The 18,631-nt window shown below is 41.4% G+C and overlaps 1 protein-coding gene across 1 annotated transcript in view; it reads left to right on the top strand.

Annotated features, from left to right (window-relative positions):
* ARSB (arylsulfatase B) overlaps positions 1-18,631 on the top strand; it is a 139,842-nt gene that overhangs the window by 89,698 nt on the left and 31,513 nt on the right. The window lies entirely within an intron of this gene.

Here is an 18,631-nt window from a genome sequence, read left to right as displayed (position 1 = left end):
TTCGCTTTTCCCTATACCTGAAACACCTTTCCCTACCTCTCTTTCTCTTTTCCTCATCCCTTAAAACCCAGCCCAAATGTCCCATCTCATCCCTGTGAAGGTTTTGCAGAAGCCCCAGAAGAAGCAGTCGTTGCTTCCTCTGCGCACGCCCCATAGGTCTCTCTGCATAGCATTCATCACGTTCTCGAGTACGTGCCTTCATTTCCCTCTAAGCTGAGAACTCCTGGAAGTCAAGGTCTATGTCTTATTTACCTTTTCATCCTCATAAGTTAACACAAAGACTCAGCACTTAGTAGGCACTCTGTAATGATTACTTGATGACTGAGTGGAGGAGAGTTGGGATGGAATAAAGACCAAAGTGGAAGCATTAGACTTGGAAAGGAAAAGGCCTTGAGACAGGTAGGAATGCCTGCATCATGGAGAGATGTCTGTTTCTCTTGGAGTGTCCTTAGGTGAGTGAGAGAGGCAGGGGATGTGGTATGTTCACTGTGGTAGCCGCTAGCCATGGGTGGCTATTGAACACTTGAAATGTGGCTAGTCGTGGATTGAAATGTGCTGTAAATATAAAATACACATCAGATTTTGAAGACTTAGTATGATAAAGTAAAATATATCATAATATATATATTTACTATTTGCTACAAGGGCATACTTTGGATATATTGAGTTAAATGTGAATTTTACCCATTTCTTTTTCCTTTGTAATATGGCTAATAGACAAATTTTAATTGCCTATGTGTTTCTAGTGGTCTGGAAGGATTATTCTAGAAGGTGCTAGGAAACGGTTTGGTTAGCTGCATAAGAGAATCACAGACCGAGGTAGTTACTGTGAGGCTACTACATCCATGACTGGTAAACTCTTCTCTGCCTCCGCACACCTGAGGGATATGTGTTCCACTCTGTAACTGGATCCCCAGAGCAGTGATTCTTGACTGAGGGCTGGTCACACCAGAATCTCTCAGGGTGTCCAGAAGGAAACGGGAAAGGCAGGAATTGTTTTTAAAAACTTCTGAGTAATTTAATACAGTGTGTAACCCAGTATAAGATCCAGCATTGTGCTGAATGTTCTGCCCACATTATAATGACTATAAACTGTTCTTACCCACTAAATCCCATCTGTATATGGAAAGTCTTAAGCTCCCTTCACTCACTAAGATATATTTTGGTCTTGACATCATAAGTGGGAGCTTATGAGCTCTTTTCCTGTGACACCTGGCCACAGCACTGTTCGCTGTGATTTTCTCTGTCTTCCCTGCGATGTCCCTGGCTCGTGTGAAGATCATAAAGCCATGGAGATAAGCATACAGAGCCAGCTCAGCTTTGCTGCCCAGCCACCCATACACTGTGGGGTCTTGAACAAGTCCCTTCACTTTGCTTGGGACTTACGAAATGATGGTCTTATTAGGACCCTTTATTGCTGTCACAAATTCAGGGAGGCTTTTGACCTTTTGCCCCACCTTCCCACTCCTTGCAGCCCACTCCAGGCTTGCCCCGCCAGCCTGGGACTCTTGCTCTGTGCATAGTGAGAGACCATTTCAGGCCTTAACATTGAAATAGAACCATGTTCACTATTTGTCCACAAAAGCAGGGCAGCATTCCATACTGTCTGTGCCTGCTGGCAGCTAAGTGCCACCTCTTACTCACACATGGGTGATGCTGTGGGGCTTTCCTCCCAGTTTTCATGTTCATTTCAATCCACTGGGCAGCAGTTGGAGAAAGGAGAGCTATTCTGAGGGGCCTGCTCCTTAATAGGATGATGGTACAAGCCCATTTCCTTTTCTATGCAATTAATTTATAGGGGAAAATTAAATCCAGGTATAGGAATATATGTATTTATAGGACAGTCAAGTCTGCAAATCCTAGTCATAGAATCTGTTTTTTAAATATGTTCTTGAGACTTTTGTGGAATAAAATTAGAGAGCAGCCAGTCCAGGGTGTAAATTAAGGGTTGACAATTGAGTCACTGTTATCACAGAAATACTTCTTTGCTTTCTGACTTCAGCACGTCTGAGATTAGGTGTACCTACTCACAGCAGACCAGGTGATGCTCCACCTAACCTTCCCAAAAGCCACTTCATCAGTTTCTTCTTCTGTGAAGACTGGTTAAAAATGTGTGCAGACCTTTCCAGCTTCAACATTCTATGGGCCGCTGTGTAAATAGGACCTTAACTGAGCAAAGCCACCTCCCCAGTCTCTCCCCTTTTCACCTACTGGAAGGGGCATGCTCGTTCATAAGCAGTGATGCAGCCAAAGGCATGGTTGTAACTGGTGAACACAAGTGAAAGTGTTAGAAACCCTGCAAGTGCTAGAGCGATTTGAAGTATTATATCATTTTGTTATAAACGTCCCTGTTCTAAAACATCACTGCATCAATCAGCTTTTCCATCTGCTGTCTCTTTTTAGTGGGTCTTGTTAGGTACAGGGGACCAGTGCCTCCTCCCGTCATGAATCACAGGACTGAACACTAGACGTTTCCTAGGGAAGCCCTGCCTTCCAAGTGGTTCCAGACCTCCTCGCAGGCCTGCCTCTTGGGTTTAGCAGCTACCCCTCCCTTTTATTCTAAGAGTGTAGGGCGCCCCCAGAGGCTCTTCGTACAGGGTTTTCATGGCCACATACCCTTGGTAGGTTGTGGCTGGTGTACCATCTGTCCTCTTTTTCTTCACCGGTAAAAGCAGTAGAATGTACGTGTTCACTAAAAAGAAAAGAATATGGTTTGATGGCATTTAAGGGACATTAAAATTCCATTTTTGTAGAATACATGTTGATCTTTCAGAATACTGTTTGCATAACTGATTTCTAATATATCTATAGCAAATTTTTTATATTTTGTTTTAATGGTCACATAGACAAACTGTGTAAAAACCATGAACAAAATGAACCCAAAGAAATGTAGGCAATAATTGGGTTCCCCAGACCTCCTTGAGAGACAAATATATTCATAAACCCCCTGCCTCTGGATTCAGCCCGTCCTGACTTTCCCTCTGAGTCCAGGGCATCACCTCTTCTTGCTGTTCTCTCAGGGATCCTGCCTCCCTGGCACGTTCTCTCTCATTGTTTCATTGGTCACTGGTCCTCTCAGAGCCCCAAATCTGGCTCCACCTTTATCTCCCTGGCCCCTGGCCCCCATGGCTGGTGTCACACGTGTGAGCTGCAACTGCTTTCCCATGTTTTGAGGATACCGCTTATTCATCTTTGGTGACTTTGTTCTGACGTAACCTTAGACAGACATGTTTTGGGCTATGTCCAGACAGTACCTTTTTCTCTTTCCTCCTCCCTAAGAATAGAGCCTAAGGATTATTTACTCCCCCATGTCTTTAATATGTTTCTTTCTAGCAGGCAGACCTAAACTCGGTGTCTTCCTCCAGCAGTACAGAGTGGGCTGCTGGGGGTGACCTGGGAGAGAGCCTGAGGGAGTGGGATGGTACCACTGAAGCTGATTTATGGGGAAACCTGAACACAACCAAAGTGGTGGGGCCCAGATCCTGCAGGTGTGAGTGCAGCGCTGCGTGGTTCTGAAGAGCTCCAGCTCCAAATTCCGTGCCTCCCCTGGGTTCTAGCTAGCATGCCTAAGAGCAGGAGGAAACATTTCAAAAGCCTTCCATCAACCTAGACTCCAGGCTTGATCTGGGCTGAGCTGAGATAATGACCCCACTCCATCCACACATGCAACTCACCTTGGGAGTCAGATGTTTCATTCTGTGCATGGTTGGTACTCTCATGTACGTCTGATTGTGCATCGTACACACACATACCTGACACACACGCACACATTTAAAGCACTTGTTCAGCTGATAGGGCTTGATTACAGATGAAGGGCACTGACAGATGTTAGCATTTTCCATACCACCAAAGGCCGAGTCTTCAAAGTGATTCTGTCCAGCTTTGTTACTATTTCATTTAAAGGGCCTCCTCTCTTTAAAGGTTATAATGAGATGTTATTTCTGCTCATGATTACAGGGTGAAGGAACGCTCATCCCTCCCTCTCCTCTCTCACACACTCATTTTCTGCGGTCAAATTGCCAAATCTGTGCTCGAGATCCAAGAGTCATCCAGGTTTGCATGCTTGGAGCTGCTCCCTGTTTCCTCTTCAGAGAAACATTCATATCTATTTCCTGACGTTAGGGTGCCTTTTCCAAGATAATTTGTTCAGTGGATGCTGTCTGCCCACGACATGCTAGGAACTGGTGTAGGTACTAGGGATCAGTGTGGCTTTAAGTTTTAGTAGAAACTGGTCTGGAAGAGGGCATGGGCACAGTCTCCCACTTCCCTGCCCCGACGGCTGCTGTGGCTGCCCACTGCTGGCAGCTGCACGCAGACTCCGTAGCCTGCCTCCTGCGGCCTCCGTCGCTCAGCTGAAACGGCCCCAGCACCGTTGTGATGCCCTCCTTCAGTCACCAGCATCTTCCTTTGCTTCTGTGATCCTTGTTTGGGGCTCAGTTCACATCCCTACTTCTCCGTGCAGTTCTCCTTGATCCCTCCAAACTTGAGTCCCCTGAGTTTCTCTGGAGCATCCTAGGACACAGAGCTTTTGCTGCCTCGTATTGCAATGATTTATATTCATGTATCTTCCCCACCCAGAGCCATAAGCTCCAAGGAGGGCAAGATTTCATCTGTACAGCTCTCTTGATGCCTTATGTAGCAGAGATTTTATGCAGACTGAAAGAATGTATGCTAAGAAATCTAGCAAGAGTAGGAGCATCATACATTATTTTCAAAGCACTTTCATTTGGAGGGGGGCATATTTGAGAAGTAGCCACACAGTGGCAACTTTCTACCCCTCAGCCTGAAATTATGATAGATACTGAACAGAATCTATCTTTAAAAAGTCAGGTGGGATGCCTGAGGCACACCAGCTCTCAGTGACGAGATTGCTCATCGTTGCATAAGATACCAGTGGGCAGAAGGCCCCCTGCATTCAGTGTATCCATCCTCTTCCTAATCCAGGAGAGACTGAAGCATCGCCACACACAGCTAAGACATGGTGGAGCTGAAACTCGGGGCTCTCTAGATTTCAGCCACACACAGAAGTCACATCTTACTCACTTCTGTGGTCTCTTTGCTTTCTGTTCTAAACCAGTTTGGTGGGAAAGGGCACCCAGATTTTAGTTACAGCCTTGTCACTCAAATAACGTGATTCACTTACATGAACTGGGAAAATGGGTCTAGTAGTGACACTAGCCTTGCAGCTTCACATATCTAAATGATAGCAGTTTCTGCCCCCCCCCCCCAAAGCTTTTTGGAAAAGGTTAATTTATTTTTAATTGAGATACAGTATTAGTTTCAGGTGTGCAACATAGTGACTCAACATTTGTATACTTTCCAAAACGATCACCACAATAAGTCTAGTAACCATCTGTCACTGTTCGTAGTTATTACAATGTTATTGACTGTTCCCTACACTGGATCTTGCATCCCCATGACTTAGCAGCTTCTGTTTGTAAAGCTAGTTGTGGAAACCTGTCGGTGCCTTATAGTAATTACATTCGAGGTTGGTGGTGGAACAGCAGAGCAAGGTGTGGGGACAGGGCAGTGTAGCCTCATGGAACATGCAGAGTTTTGGGGTTTCAGAAAGAGCTGGGTTTGATTTCAGCTTTGACTTTTTTCCCGTGAGTCTGTGGATAAGTTGAGTTCTCTGTTTCACCACCCATAAATTGAGGGCAGTTGTAGCTATTTCCTGTAACTACGTCCAAACATTAGTTCACAGCAATCATATTCTGGCTGTTGGGATGGGAAGGTGGGGCGGGGAGGGGCAGTGTCTGTACTTTTTACTGTCTGTATTTCTGCAGTTTTAATTTTTAGTACTGAGAACACGCAACTTTTGTAATCAGGAATAAAGCCATAAAGATTTATTTTGGACATCCAGCTCAGAGGATTCTTAGGAGACTGGACTATCTGTGAAGCTGCTGGGTTCTCCGTGAGTGGCAGTTGGGGCCATCCGGGCGTTCCTGCTCCCTGTGCCCACCTGTCCTGGGTCAGAGAAGCACGTGTGTGCCAGCAGGTCTCCTCAGCCGTCATCCCTGGATCCCAGACTCCCTGTGTTCCAGCCCCTTCTCTTCCTCAAACGGAGGGGTTCGTTTTATAGCATGTCACAAAGTGAGCAGAATTTTGCATCTTCTCTACCTGCCAATATTTGTCTTGAGCTACTCATCAGGTTTTCCTTGGTGTGGGTTGGTACCTGCCCTCAATCATGGAGCCTGAACATAGATAACTCTGCTCCTTTTTAATTTTCAAAGGCTTCTATTCTGCCTCCTTCACTTCGGGGAGTACTGAAGTGTGTTTGGAAATGTGGCTTTTCCAATGTCAAAGGCGGTCCCACAAGCCTCACAGCCTGTCCACCCCACTTCACAGAATGCATCTCAAGTAACATACATCAAACCTTCACTGTTAACACTTGGTGCTGGCGTACTGGCTTTCATCCTGAGAAAATAAATAAACCAAATCCAACCCACAGCACTTTACAAACACTAATTAATCCTCACCACAGGCCTAGGCTATACAGAAGTGGCAGATCCCACTGCCCCAACTTTATGTTTGGAGAAATTAGGGCACGCAGCTTTTTAAGGCTTCCCAGGGCCGGATGACAGAGGCTGATGCGCAGGGCTTGGGCCCGCTGCCCCACCGAGTTCCCTTCTGCACGGCACCATGTGGTTACTTGCCCAGAACCCCATTTATACATCAGTTGTTTTTTCCCCTCCAGGGTTACAGTGATGCCAAGTTCTTGTTTCCAACTGACCGTTTATTTATCTGCTTACTTTTATTTAATTCTGGTAGAGCCTAAAATTTTTAGACATAGTTTCCAAGAGTAGCCTGGTAATTCTAGTTGGTTAAAAGATCTATGCTGATTTTGACACTCAACACAGACTTCCCTCCCCAAATAGTCCCGGTCAGACCCAGCAGCTACGCGCCCCCGCCCTCCACACTGGATGGAGCCTGCTTCATGCCCCGGTCTGTTCAGGGTTTGGGGATGCCCAGACTCCTTCCTTTCTCTCTCAGGCTAGACCAGGTATCTTCCTACCTCAGGTCCCTAATCTTAACAATCTCTAAGGATAAATACATACACCTTTCTTGAAAGGGTAAACCATAAGATTCTGGAAAAAATAAAACCTCACTAGATTTTATGGGACATATCCAATGAAATTAAAATGTAGCGATGTCACTTTCTAAATATTTACTAATCTGGTCAGGTATTTTAGAGGGCTATAGGGTTCTTATGTATAAGGCTGAAATAAAACTTTTAAAAACGCTTCTGAGAAGTAGGCTGTAGAAACCTGCGTATGTGGTCTACCTTAGGTAACCCATAAAGTACAATGTTAGTAACAGGCATTTATAGACTGAAGTCTGTTATCTCTGGCAGCAAACCTAGGGATGAATACATGTCCCTTGCCTCTTAGGGGTCTTTTTAATCAGAGGGGGAAAAAAAATGTATACCTAGGAAATGATATTATCGTCGGCAGCCGTCCGTCTCGAGAGACGATGGTGTAGCTTCTTAAGAGTCTATCTGCACTGCCGAGAATGGTTGTGCAGTCCGACTCGGGAGTGACACGGTATCTGTCTCCTCCCGTGTTGAATCGACATCTTGCGATGACGCTGGAGTGTCCTCTCCAGTGAAGCTGAAGCTACAGAGCCTCGAGAGACGATGGTGTAGCTTCTTAAGAGTCTATCTGCACCGCCGAGAATGGCTGTGCAGTCCGACTCGGGAGTGACACGGTATCTGTCTCCTCCCGTGTTGAATCGACATCTTGCGATGACGCTGTTGCCCATGCAGCAGACCCCCCCTCTCTTCGCAGCTGAAGAGTCCAAGGGAAAGACGGAGTCAATACAGCTTGGCTTCAGGTGCGCCGCAGGAGTTGCCGGTGTTGACTACAACGTCAAACCGCCTTAGGGACTCCGGCTCCGGATTTTCTGTCGGGGTTTACTCCCTTAGCCTTTCCCCTGAAGAGGTATGCCGCAAGGCAGCGGAAGTTTTTTGGAATCAGAGTTTTCCTTCTCTGATGTGCCCTGACTGGAAGATCGAACCAGCGACACTTAGCTCGCAGGCCGACGCTCAATCCACTGAGCCAAACCAGCCAGGGTAGGAAATGATATTAACACAGTTATAAAATGCACAGTTAAAATAACACAGTTATAAGATAAAATGCAAGAAATGATAAGCAATATAAATTGAATATACAGGGTGGAGCAGAAAAAGGTTTATAGTTATTCATATGGAAAATAATACAATTAGTAAATAATAATACAAGAATAAACTTTCACATACCTACATTTATAAACCTACTTTTGCCCCACCCTGTATAAGCACTAATGAGAAATAAATAATGAGAGGCATTTGAGGGTGTTAGGTAGACTTCCTCAAAAAGTATAGTTTTAAATTTATCTATTCAACAACTTTGGTTGTATCTTTACTTAATTTTGTTTTGAATGAAAGAAAATAATATTTGACACTTCATTAATTTTCTCACAATGCTCCTACAATTTACTATAAGCTTAATGACTTAAAGCAAAATAAATTTATTGTACAATTCTCCAGGCTGAAAGTCTGGTATGGGTCTCACAGGACAAAAGTCCAGAGTGTCAGCAGGGCAGCATTCCTTTCTGGGGGCTCTAGAAGGAAATCCATTCCCTTGCTTTTTCCAGCCTCGAGAAGCTGCCTGTGGCCACCTTCCTCCATTCAAAGCTGGCAGTGGAGGGTTGAGTCCTCGTAGCACATGACTCCAACTGCCATCATTACATCGCCTTCTCAGACCCCTTCCATATTTAAGGACTTGTGTGATTATATATATATTCTCTCCACGCGTCAGGGCCAGCTAATTAACAACCGTAATTCCATCTGCAAGCTTAGTTCCCCTTTGTACGAAACTTAACATATTTACAGGTCCTGGGAGTTAGGACATGGCTGGCTTTGGGTCAAAGGGCATAAATATTCTTGAAACCAGAAAAGCCAGTGTTCATGCTGCCTGTCACCTACCAGACCCAATAAGCAGAGACAGGGATTGAATCTTTAGAGGCGCTTTATTCAGATGGTCAGCAATCTGAGAAGATGGTGAGTTTGTACCCAACAGACCATCTTAAATTCCATTATAAATGGGCAGTTTTTATAAGGAGAAGAAAAGTGTAGGTAAGGGGTTTGGAATTCAGGGAAAAGGTTAATCACATAAAAGCTGCAGCATTCTTTCATCTGTGTCCTGGGTGGTGGTCCTTGTGTTCTGGGTGGTGGTCTTTGTTTCCTAGGCAGTGGTCCTTGTGTCCTGGGGGTGGTCATCTCACCCTGGGCATAATGGCTCAGGTACCGTCTTGTTTGCTTGCAGTCCTGCTGAGGCACAAAGGTGGAACTGCTTATGGTTACCTGGAGTCAAGGTGGGTCATACCTCCAATTCCTGAAACAATAGCTTTTTACATACACTGATTACTAAGCTTATTAGCTGTCACCTAGAACTAAAATTTTCCAACATTTGAGTCCGCCATCATTTTGAAGATCCTTTGATATATATGTGGCCCAGTTGCTTCCCTGAAATACTGTATGAGTTGATAGATCTACCATCACTACATAGGAGTGCTTATTTCTTGGAATTTGGCCAAAGAGTATATTACCATTTTTAAAAACAAGCCAATTTTGTAAATAAAATAATATATTTTAATTTTATTTCTTTGTTTACTGCTGAGGCTAGGCTTGTTTTCAATGTTTATTGAATATTTGGGGAACACAATTACTAATTTGACTTTGTCTCATATTAAGAAAAAAGATTTTTCTTATCAATTTATAAGGACTTGTATGTAAAGTACTCATTTTTGTAGCAAGATTTTTAAATGTTATTTTGTGGTAGGTTTTAAATTTTTAAATTTAAAATTTTTCTTTTATAGAATTGTTCCATTTTGTTTAAAAAATTTTTTTAATTCTTTATTCTGAGTTCAAATATTCACTTGTATTTTCTTTTTGTCCTACAAAGGTTTAATCTTTTATATTTGGCTCTTTTAAAAAAATGTGTTAGGTATAATAAAATTAATGTCAAGTAGGTTTACAGTTTTAAAATAGCGAAGTCAATATCGTAATGCCCACCATCATGAAAAAATGTTTAGATTTTGATTGAAATTGCAATGAATCTATAGGTCAATTTGGATAGTGTTTTCATTTTTCACAATATCAAGTCTTTCTGTTCACAAAAGCTGTGTATTTCTTTGATATAATCTTCTCTAATGACTTCCTATAAAATATTGCATTAATGATTACACTTTTAGTAACTATAAGTATATAATACATATTGTTAACTATTCACCACACTGCAGGTCCTCAGAACTTTTCATCCTATAATTGGAAGTTTGTACCTTTTGATCACCATCTCCCATTTTTCTTAAACCCCACTCTGGGCAGTTATCAATCCTCTCTGTTCAATAAGTTCAGTTAAATATGTGGTACCAGTTATATTTAGTTAATATTTTCAGCATCATGTATGAATTATTCATTATTGTTCACTGCCTTAGCACTTTTTTTAAAGGATTTTATTTACTTATTTTTTAGAGAGAGGGAAGGGAGGGAGACAGCGAGGGAGAGAAACATCAATAGCGACCTGGCCAGCAACCCAGGCACGTGCCCGGGCTGGGAATCAAACCAGCGACCTTTCAGGTCACAGGCTGGCACTCAAGCCACTGAGCCAAACCAGCCAGGGCCCACTGCCTTAGTCTTAATTCACAAAAGTAGAGCATGAAACAAAGACTTGCACGTAGTTACTTGAGAAGCAATCCCAGGGTATAGGAATAAGGAACAGATTTAATTTTATATAAATTACTTATAGATTTCAGTGCTTTTTTTTTTTATAACTAATTTTATCTTGAGATAGAAATTTTCTTTTTTTTTTTTTTTTTTTTTTTTTTTGCTTTGGGTACATCTTTGAATTATCTTCTTTCCATGGAAATTTTATGGGTGGTGTGCTTTCAGAGGCCTTGCATATTTGAGAATACTGTATGTCTTTCTGTTACTTATGTGTATAGTGACAACTTTATTGACTAAATAACCCCAAAGTCACAACTTTTTCCTTCAAAATTCTGTAGGCATTGCTCATGGTCATTGGCATGTATTATTACAGCGAAGTAATCTCAATACAGCCTGTTATCCTTGCTTTTGAGATACCCAGTTTTTCTCCTCCTGCCTGGATAATTCTAATTGTTCTGTCTTTGGTACTGATAGTTATATATATGTGTGTGTGTGTGTGTGTGTGTGTGTGTGTGCGCGCGCGCATGCACGCATGTGTGTGTATGTATCTCCAGTGCGTTTTGGATTTATTTCCTAAGTTTTCCCTGGTACACAGCGAGCACCACACAATTTAATTTTTTTTCATCCCAGGAAAGTTTTAATCCTTGGATTTTATCTCTATTAAAGGTACTCCAGTCTTTTGGGCACTAACACCACTTACATGTATGTTGGATGTCCTTTGTCCTTCATTACAGGGTGGGGAAAAAGTAGGTTTACAGTTGTTCATATGAAAATTAATACAATAATTAATAAATAATAATACAAGAATACACTGTTTTGTGCACCCATAAACCCATAACTGTGAACCTACTTTTGCCCCACCGTGTACATGTTCTCTCACTTCTTATTTTTATCTCTTTGCCCTTTCTCCCTACATTCTGGGGTGAGTTCCACGTTGCTGATTTTATTTTATTTTATAGCTCTCATTCTGCTTCTCCTTAACGCTTCCAGTGGCATTTCAGAATGTAGTATGGGAAATCTCTTTTCACTACCTTTCTATAGGCTTTCCAGCTCTTTTTATTAATAAAAATTATCAATGTTATCCTTTTGCCTCTCCTTTCATAGAGTTAATATTTCACTTGATTGTATTAAGTACACAAAGTTGCTGTTGATATTTTATTCTTTTTCTTTATTACATAGTTCTCAGATATGCTGTGAATCTACCTCTATAGTTACATGTTCGTGTCTTTCTATTCTAAGTTTTGAAATACTTTCATATTTCTATATATTTTCTTATGTTCTATGCTGGTATTATTTTGTTATTGAGTGTAAATTAGTTGGTTTTTGCTAAAGGTGGATTATCTTTGGGCTTTACCTCTGCAGGCTGTTAGAATCATCTCAAATATAAAAGCAGGAGGACTAGCTTGTATAAGATATATAGAATTAGTTCAGTGACGCAATAGCCTGTGGATGAGGAGAAGTGGTCTGGTGCAGTGGGACATCCGAATAAAGGAAAATAATCTCTAGGTGGTCTCTTTGTATTTGATGGCATCATTGATGTGGAGCCAGTTTTATGGGCTCCTCCCATGAGCCCGGACTGTGTTCCAGGTGTGCAGGTGACTGGGCCCAGTTCCTTTCCTGAAACTACTGAGCCCCCTGGATTAAGATGGACCCCCTGCAAGCAGTCTTTGAGTCTAGTGTGCTGGAGGTACTCTCGACCTTCCTGGCATAGGTCACTCCTAATATTCCTGACTCGGAGTAATGAAAGAGTTTCTCACAGGGAGGCTTTCTTTCAGTCCTATAACCTGTCCTGATTTCCAAATTAGGAATATCTGTACAAGTCTGCCAGTATATGTCTTACTTATCTCCTGGGTACCATACTATGTTTCTCAGGAAAGGAGCTCTCAGTCAGCTTTAGCACTTCCCTTTAAAATGTGAGGTTTGCTAGTTGCCCTCTTTCCTAAATGTTTCCACAGAGGGTACAGACCAGATTAAATAAGGGAATTGAGAGAAATCACATGGAGAGAACTGAAGAAAAGAAACCAATGTGGGCAGTGCACTATGTCCAAGGTACTGTCTAGGCACTGTGCCACCCCGGCCCCATGCCCCGTACCTACATTATTTACTTTACAGTGCATGCCATGATTATATTTAAATATTCATTTGTTTATCGTTGTCCTCTCCTGTTATAATATAAGCTCCATGAGAGCAGACATTCTTGTGTCGTATATTTGTTACTGTAGCCAACCCTCTAGAACAGTGGCAGGACAAAAAGCAGTGGCCGAATAAATGTCCTTCTTTATTTAAATAAAACTAAACAGGGAAAGACTTTAACAGATTTTTTTTAAAGTAATTAAGTATCAGAGGTGTTTGAATTGTGATAGCTAATATTTGTTTATTAAATAAGACAGAAAACTTAGCTTTTGCTTGGTTGATGGCAAGTTTAAGAGATTTAAGTTTACTTGAGTCTGGGACTAGTGTAATTTATATGACTTAAACAGGAAGTCATGATTATTTTGCCTACTTACAAAAATTCATTTCAGAGCCTTTATTATATCATTTTCTAAAAACTCCTTCTAGCAAATAATCTGGAGCATATTTGACTTCATTCCTTTCTCTAAAGAGAAAATAAGAATAAAAGAGGAAGGAGAGAAACTCAGCTCAAGTACCACCCTCTCTTATAGTCTTTTGCCAGAGATATAAGAATTTTTTATAATATATATATTTCATTTAAAGAAAGGTGAGGGTTGGATTTTGATTATTTCTTGGACAAGTTAGAATATAATACTTCTAACTGTTAACTGTTTAAATTTTTTAATGTTAGAGACCGAAGAATATCTAAACTTTTTCCTTCTTCTAATTTCACCAGATTTTCAGATTTATATGAGGTCATTTTTTCTGCAGCATTTATCTAGCATTGAGCTCAAATGAATATACATTCTTTTGAAAAGAAAATATTGACAGTGGAAACCAAATTAGAAAAGAATGAAAAGAGGAGATGTACATAAATCACCACACCACTTGGAAGAGCATGTAAGCAAATCTAAGAACGGCATGTTTTTCATAATTTTATATTTGCTCCTTTAAAAATCACTTTCCAAATTGTTAATGGTTTGGCAGCTCCAAGAATGACATCAACCCTTCCATTGTGCAGTATCTGCTTTCTTTTAGATAACTTGATGGCACTTTATCAAGTTTTGGTGCTTAAGTTGAATTTTTAAAAAAAAAGAAAACTATGTTTAAGTTTAAATTCCCCTAACTGCTAAACCGAACGCATTTCTGACCTTAAGAATGCTTTTGCGCTCCTGAAAACCTGTATTTTCCAGAGGAGGCTTTATTTCTAGAAGCAGGGGGTAAACGGGTGAGAGAAAACACATTCTCTAAAGTTACCGTCTTCTTTTCTCTACCTTACCTGGCCCCCAGTCAAGAGGTAATGACCTTGGCATTGTTTTCTCACTTCGGAACATCACAGGTAGTTATCTGAACTATATAGTCTGTCTCAGCAGTCAGGGGCAGAATCTGACCATCAATAAGGTTGTACTGAAAAGATGATACTAGAAATGAGGTTGTTAATGAGGAAGAAGAGAGCAGTCTGTGACTAGTACTAACAATTTTCCCGCATCACCTAGGAATTCACCTGTGACTACCATGTAAAAAATGCTTGTGTTTTAAAGGTGTGCTGTGTTGTCCTACTCTGAACCAGTGCTTCTCAAACTTAAACGAGCATCTAGATGACCTAACTCAATAGCGTAGGGTGGCACCTGAATTCAGTGTTTCTAACAAGCTCCCATACGGTACCAATGCTGCTGATTCTCTGGCCACACTTCTAAGTAGCCAGCCCATAGTCTAAAATGGTCTTTCACCCAATTTGAAGTTCAAGATTTATAATTTAAAATATTTGCATGGATATATGACTTAAACTAATTAAGTATTTTTATGAGATATGCAATTAAAGACAGATGCGAGATCTTAAATTTCCCAAGTGTTTTATGTGTTTATAACCCCCTCCCTCCCCCAGGTTCCTACTTAGGCTAGTTGAATAACAATTTACGTTATCTTTTTCATTTTCCAAATGCCAGGTTGTTTTCTGTTCTTAAAGTGATTTGGCATTTAACGAAAACAATTCAAAATATATTCAAGCCAGCACGGCATAAAGATTTTAGAGCTCATCTTGAAAGCTTGGTTCCTTTTTTCTTTTGTTTCTGATGTTTTCATTCTCTCAACATTCAGAAAGAAAGCCCAAACTTCCAAAAAATAGCAGTGAACTGAACATCTCCCTCCCTGGAAGTGGTTCCCAAACCAAGAACGAGGTAGCCAACTCCTCCTACCCAAATTCTCTGAGCCCTTGTTGGGTTGTGGGTTCTGACTCCTTTCAAGTACTTTTTAGAATCTTGCAAAGTACTGGGAATGGGTATAGAAAAAAAGATTCCTCTAGAGAGAATTAAGGTAGAGGAACTCTGTGACTAATGGTACTACTTCTGTGTGGAAATGAGGAAAATTCCCCATGCTCATGGTTATGGAAATGGCTGAGAGTTTATCTGGTGTGGATTTGACTTCCATGCATCCATGTGGCTGGTCAAAGCAGCACCTGCGACCTCTTGGTGAGTCAGTTGTCTTTTAGGGACACAGAGCATCCTTCCCCAGAGACATTGTGTGAGCTCACCTTGCATCCTGGACTCAAGGAAGGTTTTCTCACCTCTAAAGAATAAAGGCATAAGCATATCTACAAATACAGAGAATCTGAAAAATAGATCTAAGCTCTTATTAAATCCAGAGGGGAAATGGTAGTATAATTTATATTCCTATTATATTGCAAAGAAGAAAACCTATTACTTCTTTTTTCCCCATGAATTGGTGCCTTTGTTTGGAACATTGTAAGAGGACTCAGTGCAGACTTCCTTTCAAGTACTTAAAAACTGGAAACAAAACATTATATGTGATATTTACATGGAAAAAAACACAGTATAAATTTTAATATTCAGTTTCATCTCAGTCATATAGAAAATATAAACATCAAAATAGGATTAAAAAGAGTAAACCAAAATGTTACGATGGTCCATTAGCTTTGAAGAGTGAGAATATGGATGCTTTTTATTATCTTTTTAATTCTGTTCAGGATAGGCCAGTTTGTATTATTTTTATGTTTAAAAAGTAGAACAAAAACAAAAAGGAAACAAAGCAATATGTGATCCGGCTGAAAGTCCCTGAGCCTGTACCTCCTCCTGCCAAATGTGTCTAAATCTCTGTCAGGGACTTGGGTCTGTAGTTAATTGTTTGATGTTTTTATGTGGTGTAGATCTGTGTACTGCCTCAGCGACAGGAATAAATTAGAGTGTCTCAGTAAAGACCAAACTCATCAATTTTTCCGAAATCTGTATTTGATTAATTCTGCAAAGGTCCAGGTCAAAGTTATTCCTCAAACCTTATTATTTTAATAAAGGAGCCCAAAGTTTCCACGTTTGTCAGGAAATTCATTATCACTGTAAAATAGCAAAAGGTCACAAAATGTCTTTCCACAGTCAAATAGCATATAAGAAAAATTTCTTTTTCTCAACAATTCACTACCCCAGCAGAACCAAGAGAAACCTCTGACATTTCAGATTCTTTTGCTTCAGGGGAAATAAATGTTCCATAGATCATGGAGAAAAATGACAAACAAATTAATGAAAAACAAATACACTCCTGCAGTATACCCAGCCATGCCAGACCAAACACAAGGCAGAGGCAGCTTTTATTCTCAGGTCTTTCCAGCTCTGAAGAGTGACGGTTTCCATAATGGCATCAGCACGTTAGATACAGAAAGCTGTACCCACTCCCAAGAAATATACATTAAAGAAACATGCAGTGGAAAAACAGAGAGAGAAATTCTATCATTTTATGCATACTTAACTGCAGTGGGAAAGTCGTGGCTGGCGAAGCGTTATTGAAATCTTGAGCTAATAAGTGGAAGCATTCTAGAAATTATTCACCCCTTTCCTCACCATGCTTCATACAAAATTGTCACAACTGAAAGTAGCTCAACTTTCCCACATCCTAAAAATTCTTTCCTTTAATTTTACCTCATTCTGGCCGCCTTTCTTCATCTCTAAACTTTGTCAAGGAGAATTTTCATGTGCTTTCTCCACACCAAGCATATTTTCATTTTAATTTTCTAAAAACACAGACAGTGCAAATAAAGACAAAATTCACTATGACTCCCAGCCCCAGTCCACTCCCCGGAAATGACCACTGTAATAGTTTTGTCCTTCTTGATCACTGTAGATGTACTTAGATATGAACTGTGGATTTAAGCAGTTGTTTGTGTATATAAAATATTTTTCTTTACATAAATGGTATTATATAAAAAGTACTTTCCTGCAACATGTTTTAAATGCTCATCAACTGCCTTGGCTATCTTTCTAGGTCAGTACATATAGAACTCTCAACTCGGGGCAGTTTTGCACACACACACCCCTCCCCCTGCCAGGGGACATTTGGTGATTTCTGGAGATGTTTTTGGTGGTTACAGGTTCGGTGGTAGCGCTACAGGCATCTTGTAGGTAGAGGCCAGGGATGCTGCTAAACACCTCAGCATGTAAAAGACAAAGAATCATCCATCCAAATGTCAATAATGCTGAGGTTGAGAAACCCTGGTGTGGATCTACTTTATTAACTGCTGCATGGTATTCTGTGGTAATTTTGCCAGTCGCGTAACAATGTATACTTAGGTAAATGTTTAAAATCTTATTTATTTGTGCCTATCAGTGAGTGTGTCTTCCTGTACTTTTCACCCCTCTGCAATCTGTCTTGTTCCCCAAACACCCCCTAGGTTACCGGTGGCCTCCTAATTTCCAAATCCTTGGCTGTTTTTCAAGATGAGCCAGCTTGGCCTTTCTGTGACATTTGTCACTGCTCATCGCCCCTAGAAGCACTTGGCCAGCTGGCACCAAGGCTCTGCCCTTAACTGCCTGTCTTCTTTTGGCCCTTATTAGTCTCCATGGCTGGCCAGCCGCCATGCCCTAAGCACTGGCTGTCCTCCAGGCACCGTACTGGGCATTGGGGATGTGAAGGTGAACTGTGGAAGCTCCCTGCTCTGGAGACCCTCTGGTCTAGAGACAGGCACACAGACAGGCTGAGCTAAAGGAAGAATGCCCCAAGCAGGGTGGATGCGGTTTGCTGAGTGATTGAATAAATGATTAGATATAGTATAAAAGGTTCTGAAGGACAATAGAAAATGTTTTTTCTCTGTGGTTTCGAATTTACTGCATATTTTATCTTCTTGACTACTTCTCCCACAACATACATTTAAAAATAAATCAAGTAAAATGCTCTCCTCACATTTTCCCACCACCCTCCTTTTTTTTTTCTGCTTTGAAACAGCAACTGCATTGTTTCACTTTTGCTCTACAGGGAATGCACTCAGCCTTGGCCAAGGGAGGGAAAAAATCAGATTAGAGAAGAAGCAACCCTGCTAGCTGCTGGCTGAAAGGTGGGAAGGGAGGTTGACACTTCCTCCTCTCCATCTGGAACTTTCATCCCCATCCCTTTCCCCTTTTTCTCAACCCCCTGGGCTTGTGGGACCTATCACCTCCCTGGGGGACCCCAGGAGTGGGTTGAGCTGCAGCAGCTCCCTGACCTTTGTTTCCCTGGGTCAAGGGATCTTAAGCCCCTACCTGAAACCTGACAGTAAAAGAAATCTCAACTGTAAATTCAACTCAAAGCTCAGATTAGAGGCCCACAACATGCACTGCAGGCTCCAGGGAGATACAGAGATAAATGGGGCAGGCCCTGCTCCCAAGCGCTGGTGAGGCTGCAGGGGCGTGGGGAGCACACATATGAATAACCACTTAGAATGCAAAGCAAGATAAACCCGGTCCTAAAAAGAGGACTGAGCAACATTGCTTAAGGAAAAAGGGGAGGTGAAGCAAAGCATTTGAAAATCATTGCCCCTGTCTCTTAGAATTAAGA

The sequence above is a fragment of the Furipterus horrens genome, unplaced genomic scaffold (assembly GCF_987537825.1).
Source record: "Furipterus horrens unplaced genomic scaffold, mFurHor1.1.pri manual_scaffold_5, whole genome shotgun sequence".
NCBI classification, from domain to species: Eukaryota; Metazoa; Chordata; class Mammalia; order Chiroptera; family Furipteridae; genus Furipterus; species Furipterus horrens.
Note: the sequence above shows the minus strand (reverse complement) of the source record. Positions and strands in the feature narration are given on the sequence as shown.